This window comes from Aptenodytes forsteri, unplaced genomic scaffold (genome assembly GCF_000699145.1).
Source record: "Aptenodytes forsteri isolate BGI_AS27 unplaced genomic scaffold, ASM69914v1 Scaffold54, whole genome shotgun sequence".
NCBI classification, from domain to species: Eukaryota; Metazoa; Chordata; class Aves; order Sphenisciformes; family Spheniscidae; genus Aptenodytes; species Aptenodytes forsteri.
The window spans coordinates 15,668,039-15,677,012 of NW_008796044.1; positions in this window are offsets into that span (position 1 = coordinate 15,668,039).

Genomic DNA, 8,974 nt, shown 5'->3' on the forward strand with positions numbered 1-8,974 from the left:
CTTGCCGCTGCGGAGGCGGCCGTGCTCCCCTGCCAGGCAGGGAGGGCTCCTGCCCAAAGCAGCGGGGGCGGTTGCTCCTCCGAGGCCCCTGCTGCGGGCTCTCTCCCACTCATCTTCTGCCCCACGTATTTTGCATCATTTCCTGACATAAAGTACGTGTAACCCCGTATCTTCCTTCAGCTGGGGCAGTCCTGGGCTTTGGAAACTGCCTCAGGAGCCTCTCCAGGAGGCTGCTTCCTCCAGGCACGGCTTTCCCGTGTGCCTCCCGTCGGCAGTTAGGCCTCCGGGAAGCAGCTTTGTGGCGCTACAGCGAAGGAGCTCTGTCCTTCCAGCCTGCAGGCTGAGAACAGATGCAGGAGCAACACCCTCTCTGCAGCCTTGCATTTCTGCCCCCCTCAAGGGAAGCCTCAGCCAGCCTAGGCCGGTCAGTCCCCAGGTGAATGCTTAGACTTCAAAAGAAGATGGAGTACAAGCAGCTTTTACTCGTTTTTAGCTACCTGTTGGCCAAAAAGGGCCTCATTGTGAACAGCAAGGCTTTCCCCGCTTGCTCTGCGTATCCTCGCTGCCTGCCTCTTCGCATCACCCTGCCAGGGACAGAGGGCTGATCGCTGGGTCCTGCGTCTAAACCAGAGGTGCAAAAGTACACCTCTGATTTACTAAAGAATAATTTTTAAAAATGCAGATTTTTATCTCTGCAGACATACTGCATAACAGCTCATCACTAGTCAGTGTTTCTTTATGATTGTAGTTATATCTGAACAATTCAGTTTTTATTACCAACTGCTACAAAATGCTCACAACCACAGATTTCCTGGCTCTGGCATATAGCAATAATGAACCAATAACAAGCCTTTATAACATCTTTTTATGAAGAGATAATACTAAACATATGAAGCATTTCAGTGGTAGATTATATCTGCCCTATATAAAAGCAAAGCGGGCAAAATGCAACTGGGTGTTTGTGTGACATCAAAATACAGTTTCTTCAAGCAGATCTGAAAAACTAGAAAATGAGCATGCCAAAGGGCTAATGAAACAAACTGAAAGGAATATTTATCATACAGTGACTGTGACTTCTTCAAAGTGCGCAATTTCTTCAAGCAGAATGACAAAACACACTGCACATTTAAAAATCAATTTAGTTTAGAAAAATCTTACCAAAACCACTCTTACCTATATGCTTCTCGACTGTTTTATTCAGACCTGAAAGGAAGTAGGAGATTAAGTTCCAGGTAATTTTTTTCAAGTCTTTTGTTCCTAGTATATGTTTTTAAACTGATTTTTCAGTAAATACTGCTACAAAAAGCACCTTTAACTTAGGAGTTACTATCTGTAGACAGTAACGGAGGATAGACTGTAAACAGAGATGAATGGACATTTGCAGCTAGTATCTAAATCCAGCGCTCAGGGGTTTCTTTGGTGCATTGCCAATAGCCTTTGGGCTGCTGTACAGGAACAGGTTCAAATGTACTTTAGAAAGATTCATATGGAATAATCTATATAGAAAGCCTCAGAGAAGAGTTTCTTCTTTTGATCTAGTCTAGCAGAGGCATATTATATACCTAATTTAAAATGGAGAACTATAGAATAGTATAGAAGAATTCTATGCATTTTATAGCTATACTCATTATTGTTTTAAAATGCTTGCAGGCATATACGAACAAAAAAAAAAACCCCGAACTATGGATTTGTCAGTACTGGAAGAAAACAAGCACAAACATGGGCACACACCAGGAGCTTCTATCTTCTACTCATCTTCCAGGTATCAAATAGGTGCCTGGCACAGAGCTGCTGCTTGTGTCTCCAGATCCTTCATCTCATACACAAGATGCAAAGAGCTGAAGGCAAGCTGCACCGCTGGATATATGCCTTCCTTATCTAACCCACTACTATGGGCTGCCCATATCATCCAGCCACTCGAAGACAAGCTTAGCCTTCCTCCTGTGGTTGTCTCTCCTGGAGACATTTACAGAAAGAGATATTCTACTCACATCTCCTGTTTATGATGGTTACAGGAATATTTGGCATAGTATTTCACACAGGTTTCATAATATTCCCTTTCTGTACTTTGATCAACAGTGATACTCACGTGTTTTATCATTGGGCTTTGAAGTAGTAATCAAGAAAAACAATTTGAGTAAACTCATGAGTTAATTAGTATAAGAAAGCTTTCAGGAAATCAAAAGTTTCCTGAGACCGAAGAATGAACACGTGTCAATTCAGAATCAGTACGCCATGCACTTGAAAGATTTACAAGAGCTGTGTGGAAAGTTAAAGACAAGTCTCTTGAGATTATTGGCCATTTCTTAACTAATTTTTAACAGAAGGACTGCAGGAGAGGAGAGAGTTGGGGAAAAAAAAAAGAAGAAAAAAAGAGGTTTTTAACAGAAGGACTCCAGGAGAGGAGATAGTTGGGGAAAAAAAAAAAAGAAGAAAAAAGAGTCAAGGATGTTTATTGTCAGATCAAGTAGGAAACCATGCAGTATATTGTGCTGTACAACAATAATTCATACAAATAGTTCTCAGAAAAAGAAATCACTACCAGCTTTTTTGATATGCTAGCTTCAGCATAACTGAATTTCACAGCAGGACTTCTACATTTTAATGCAAGCCCTGCTTCGTTTTCATCATTACCATGATTCTGACAAATCCACATAACCAAAAGATACTCACGGTTACGCACTTGCTATCTTGAACTCTTGGAAGATAGCGTGGTGCAGGGCTTTGGCCAAAGTTTCGCGCAGGCACCATTGCTGCCATGCTGAATGATAACTCGGAGTCAGTCTAGCTTTTCTCTGAAAGCAGTTGCAGTTGTATTGGTGTGCTAAGCCAAATAAGTACCATGTTGCAGCTCCTGCTTTTAAAAGCTTAATTTTAGAAAGAACCATGTATTTCACCAAGAGTATTGAAAACACAATGACATACTGTTATTCTTAATTTAAAACCCAAATACTCAAACTTTGTGATCAAACATTGCATGCCATGTTTGCTGGAGGCTTGTGAGCTCTCTGCTAGACACCAGCTGCTGCACAGGCAGGCAACAAGAAATGACCTGTCTTAGGAATAGAAATCACCCAAGTTCTTTTGTAAAAGTTTCTATAATCCACACTGAATCTGAAATAAAATTAGTGAAAATAATAGCTTATTTACATGCCTGCTTACCAGTGCCTTCCTTTATAAGAAAGAGTTAAAACATGGGTTTACATGGACAAATCTTCATGAGATGATATTAAGCTTTTAGAAATGCAATAACAGTCTAATAGTATCTCTCCAGAAGTAAGGATGAATCACTAAAGGGAGTAACTCCAAGTATGTTGTAATCCTATCCTTTTGTCTGATGGTGTGAATATAAGATGGTATATTACAATTGTTTTATATATATATGCTAGACATATGTCTTTCAGACAAAATTGATAATAGGTACAGTTAACAGTGCCCATTAAACTGCAAAACAAGAATAAGAAAATTATTGATACAGGTGCTGTTTGTACTTTCTGTAGAAAGAGCCACCACAAAGGCACATTAATAGTTTTTTAACTTGTCTGAAAATAAATTATGTAGAGCAGAGACGCTCTATTCCTTTGGTATACTATAGGCGTGTTATTAAAATCCCATTAGACCAGTGTGTTTTAATCTCTAAACTAAAAAAAAAAAAAATTGTGTAATCTCTAACTGGCAGAGACCAGTTTTTCCACCATTAACTTTTTGAATAAGCTTTCAGCCAGGGCATCACGAGGGCTGGCTGGGAGCTAGGGCGGTACCGCAGCCAGCTGGGCAGGGGCCTCCCCAGGCAGCTCAGCAAGGCAGGTCCGGAGATGGCAGTCAGGTTCAACCAAGAGTCCCTGGCGATGAGACAGGTCCAAGGTCAAGCCACGTCAGGGTCCTTGGCTGGGCGCAGGGGTGGCAGCGGCTGCAGACCCAACACTCCTCCAGCATTGCTCAGGGAGGGATTGAAGGGCCAGGGCTGAGCTTAAATCAGCACCTGGGGCCCTGGGACACGGGTGTGGGTGAGGCCCCAGGTGAGGCTGCTCAGGGCCATTAATACCAATTAGGGTATTAATGTGTTGGGGCCCTGACACTTTTGATAGGTAACTCTGCCCACTAATCGATAAAACACAGGTTATTTGATCCTCTGATTGAATATTATCTGAGCAGTGTTAAGAATAAATTGCCAGCTAATTCAACTTCTGTTTACTGGTGTTGATATCTAGATTGTCATTTTTGGGAAAAGGAAAAAAAAAAAGATTCTCTGATTCAGATTTTTTATGTCATTAGCTATTTGGTAACTACCACAGTGTGGCTGAGTTGAGTAATGAAATCCTCAGAAATGTCTGTATTCACTTGCATTCTGATAAATGTCTTTGAGTTGAGCACACAAGACATTGTCTTTAAGATGTCGGCTGTAATAACTGCGGTTCTGATTAGCCGCTTCAATAAATAGATGCCCTCCAGACTAAAGAAAAGACCAACCTTAGAGAACTAAGGCTGTCCAAAGTAGGAGCTGAAGATTTAATTTGATCAGCTGATAATAGAAATAACTGATCATAAGTTAGCAGCTGAAGTAGCAGCAAACATTTTCAGTTTTAATACTAAGAAAAAGGTTGAATTTTTATAGCTAGTAAATGCTCAGACAGGCTACCCACAGAGGCTGCAGAATCCTCTTTGGAAGATTTCAGAACAGGCAAGCAAAATTTTGGTCGAGGATGGTCTAGATATATAAAACTGCACTTCAGAGCAGAGGAAGGGATTCAGTGACCTCTTAAGTTCCCCTTCAATCCCATGTTTCGATCATTCATGCTCTCTTTATGTCCATATCTCCTTTTTATGCTACTGGCAAGTGCCCATTTTTTTCACAGATTTGAGAAAAACTGTTCACCAAGTTGGCAGGAGGAGGAGGTGGGTTTGTTGCACTTCCTCTGCCAGGGAGGAAAACTGTAACAACGATAAAGGTTATAAAAGGGGTTTTGACCAGTTTCCTCCACCCTCTTTGGATTTTGTCTGTGGGACCTAGGGCTCACGCATAGATAAAATAATCTTTTAGCTTTAGCAACCTTATCTTACTTTTTGGTTCATATTTGCGACAATCTTTTCCAGAGACACATTTCTATTAATTCTTTTTCTATACTATGCACAGATGTTGTAAATATTTTTTCAAAGTGTTAGATGAAAGGCCAGTGAACAAAAAATGCAGAACTGGCATGTTCTCTGCAATTTGAATTGTTTCTTTGCTTGCTAAAGGTCTGGTTTTTTAAACACATATTATATTTGTTTGCTTTCAGGTGTTGCTATAGCATCACTTGGTCACAAGAGGGAACTCACATATCGGTCTCTATGATTTATTTTTTATATTAAAACTCTGAGGTCTCTGCAGACTAATAAAAATAATGTGTTAGGATATGCATGTGTGTGACGTGTAAGTGTGCATATATAAATCTATATATATTTATATACCCACACCTTTTAGTTACCAAAGAATGCAGACCATTCATAGAAATAAGGAACAATAACCCTAGCAGGCATGACAGCAGAAAAGAGCCTTAGAATGGCACAGAAATAACTTTCATACACTCATGGGTATATATCTTACACTCATGGGGATATGCTCATGGGTTGTGGCTTGTCTCTGTTCTCACACTGCAGTTCTGTAAATCTCAAAACTCATACTAACTTACGGTATCAGGACACAGAGGGAGCAGAACGCACCCCATCCCAGCAGAGCCTGATCAGCAGGCGTTACTCTCACCAATAGTTTTGAGCAGCCCTTAGTTTTAACTTTCTGTTTTGAGCCCAGGATCGCCTTTCACCTTTGCAGAGAGTCATTTGACAGCCAAAACTTGACTGTACTTGGGTTCTGTCCCAGAATTCATAGTATTGAACGTGCATGCATATTGTTTGATTGTTAACTGTGTTCATTAAAGGAGCAAACTCAAATACTAATTAATTTTCAATTTCTGCTAGATGCCAGTGGCAGCAGCATGGATTGTATCCAATCTGCTCAACGCTCATTTTTCTAAAATAAACAAACCTATAAATCCAGAGCTTTCTAACCTGAGAATTAATGTTGTCCTCAGAACTTGGTGTCACACATCTTCCTACACTGATGTTCCCGCTGGTCAAGCAATTGGCCAGCAATCCTGCTAATGTATTTGCAAGTTCCTTCAAGAAAGCACATAATAAATGCCCCTAATAAACTGAGCACAGTATGGAAACTTTTCTTGGAAACCTTGCTGCTGTTTCTGTCCAACTGCTAGAGAAGGCAGCCCTTGCACAGCTTACAAGATAACCCCTGAGAGTTCAGTAGCTGGATTTGGATCTGGATTTGTTGATATTTGCGTTGTAGATGCTCAGGGTGGTTGGTTTCTTAGGAATCGGTAGCAACCTTCCTGTGTGAAAGTGAACTACCTTGTCTCACCCCTGGGGTGTGTCTGGTCCCTCACACAGATCCGTTAAGCCCTGCTGTCTTGAGCACAAATTGTAGTGGCTCTTTAGCTTATCCCATGGCTGTGAAGCAGTGCAGACCTACTGCACTATGCCAGCACGAGCTACGTAATAGGGTAGTAGTTGCAGCATGCAGTCCTGGTTGGTTTGTCTTTCAGATGTGTCATGTCCATTTTGCACATTTTCTGTTTTGTCCTCTGACAAAAAACCACAACACCTTGTGAGTTCCTTAGTTCCCTTTAAGTTTTCCTTCTGTACAACTGCTGCCCTTCAAATACAGCATCATGAAGAACATCCCCACTGTGGCTGGTGGCACTGCTACAGATGCAGTGGATGTTGGGCCACACGTTGGTGGTGTGTTGCAATGACATTATATGGTGTGGAATATCCCTTGGGTCAGTTGGGGTCAGCTGTCCCGGCTGTGTCCCCTCCCAACTCCTTGTGCACCCCCAGCCTGCTCGCTGGTGGGGTGGGGTGAGAAGCAGAAAACGCCTTGGCGCTATGTAAGCGCTGCTCAGCAATAGCAAAAACATCTCTGTGTTATCAACACTGTTTTCAGTACGAATCCAAAACACAGCCCCATACTAGCTACTATGGAGAAAATTAACTCTACCCCTGCCAAAACCAGCACAAACTGCTGCCCTTCAAATACAGCATCATGAAGAACATCCCCACCGTGGCTGGTGGCACTGCTACAGATGCAGTGGATGTTGGGCCACACACCGGTGGTGTGTTGCAATGAATTTGGGGTCCTTGAGAAAAGAGAAGGTGTCCTGCGCCATAGGGCTGATTCCTAGAAGAACTGTTATGTATTTTGTTTGGGATTTGGTAGTAGATGTTTGGAGAGATGTGCAAGTTTCAAGAAGCACAGAGTGGAATCTGTTAAGCTGATTCTTGTTTATGCAGTGAAAGGCACTGTCGATAGGAGAGGCAGCTTTCCTAACCTGAGCTTGCTTACTGAACCACAAATCACATGGATATCTGTCAGTTTTATCAGCCCTATCAGATGGTAGGGCTACTGGTCTTGTAACTTCTAAGAGAAGGTTATGCGTAACTAATCATTATCTGTAATCTGCACGTCTGATTTATTAAATAATCCAATTATTAATTCAGTTGCACCACACCTGCATACCATTGTTCTGTTTGTTTAACTTGGTGGAATAAGGTTTGCACAATCTAATTTTGAAGATCTTAAAAGTCTGGGATTAGTCCAAGAAAATTACAAATAGTAAGGTTAGACCTCAAGCCAGGTGTACAGTCATGAACATGTCTCATGCTGTTAGGACTTACCACGTGGTACTGCAACCTGGATGTAAGCACAAACACACTGTCAGGTGAAGACCCTTCCAGGGCTGTATCTTCTAACTGCTGTAATATTTTTGTGTGCTGTTGCTGAATCTGGACTTGTTTTGTGTCTTGATATACTTTTTGATGCCCTTTACTAGTGTATATGTGTCTTTTTGTAATAAATATAGCCAAGTTACATGACTGGATGGTCCTTCTTGGAAAAGAGTATGTGATAGGATACTGTTGTTACTCTTGAGTCTGGGCTCCAGCCACGCTCATCCTTGTGGATTAACCTGCAATAACTGGTCTTCCAGCTTGATCAGGAATTTTGGTGGCGGTGACTGCAAATATATAGTTACCAAAGTGTGAAGTAAAACCAAAGCATGGTGATAACTGAACTTCATAATGGAGCCAGAAGAGTGCCAACTGTAGAACCATGTGGAAGTGTTTGGTTGTTGCCAAGAAACTTTGAGGAAAAATTGAATGGGAACAAAAACCATTTAGTCTTCATTATTAATTCTCCTAAGATTTTCTTAGAACACCTCATTCAAAAATAGGAGGTTTTCCTTAGTTTTCAGTTGCTGAAAATGAAAAAAAATTTCCCTAAATTTTCCAGTGGGAATATGAATGGATAGATACTGCTTGAAGATATTTCTATTTTGAGGACACAGCCATTTAGATCATACATTTAGTATGAAAAAGTTTCGGCTAGATCTTGTAAGAATTCATTATAGGTCAGACAAGATTTGTAAGGAGTCATAGTTATGCCAGGTTTCCTTTCATTATTGATAAATCTGAAGAGGATGAAGCATGTTGCCACAAGTACTTACCTGGGTGTCGACTGAAAAGATACCTTTAATGAATGCGCTTAGAATTGGCTTTTTTGAACAGAAAAACCGACAACTTGTCCAAGGACAATTTCATGATGTGCCTAAACTTAACTGAGGGCACCCAGTGCGGCTACAGTCCCGTTCTTCTTCGCCCTCTCCCAGCTGTATGAAGAGTCGGATGGAAAATGAAGGATTATTTTTAGGTTGGACAGTTTTCCGTCCCACACAGCCCTGTGATTCCTGCATTGGAAACTGTTTAGCACAGCCAGGTTGTTCCAAAGCCCCAGGCATTTTCTAGTCGCTGGATCACCTCCTGGGGACAGCAGGTGGCAAAGCTGTCAGCACTGGTCAGGATCTTCTAACCACCACTTCCCCAGATAATTTTTGGACATTCTGTTGATACTATGGTCAGTCTAGTT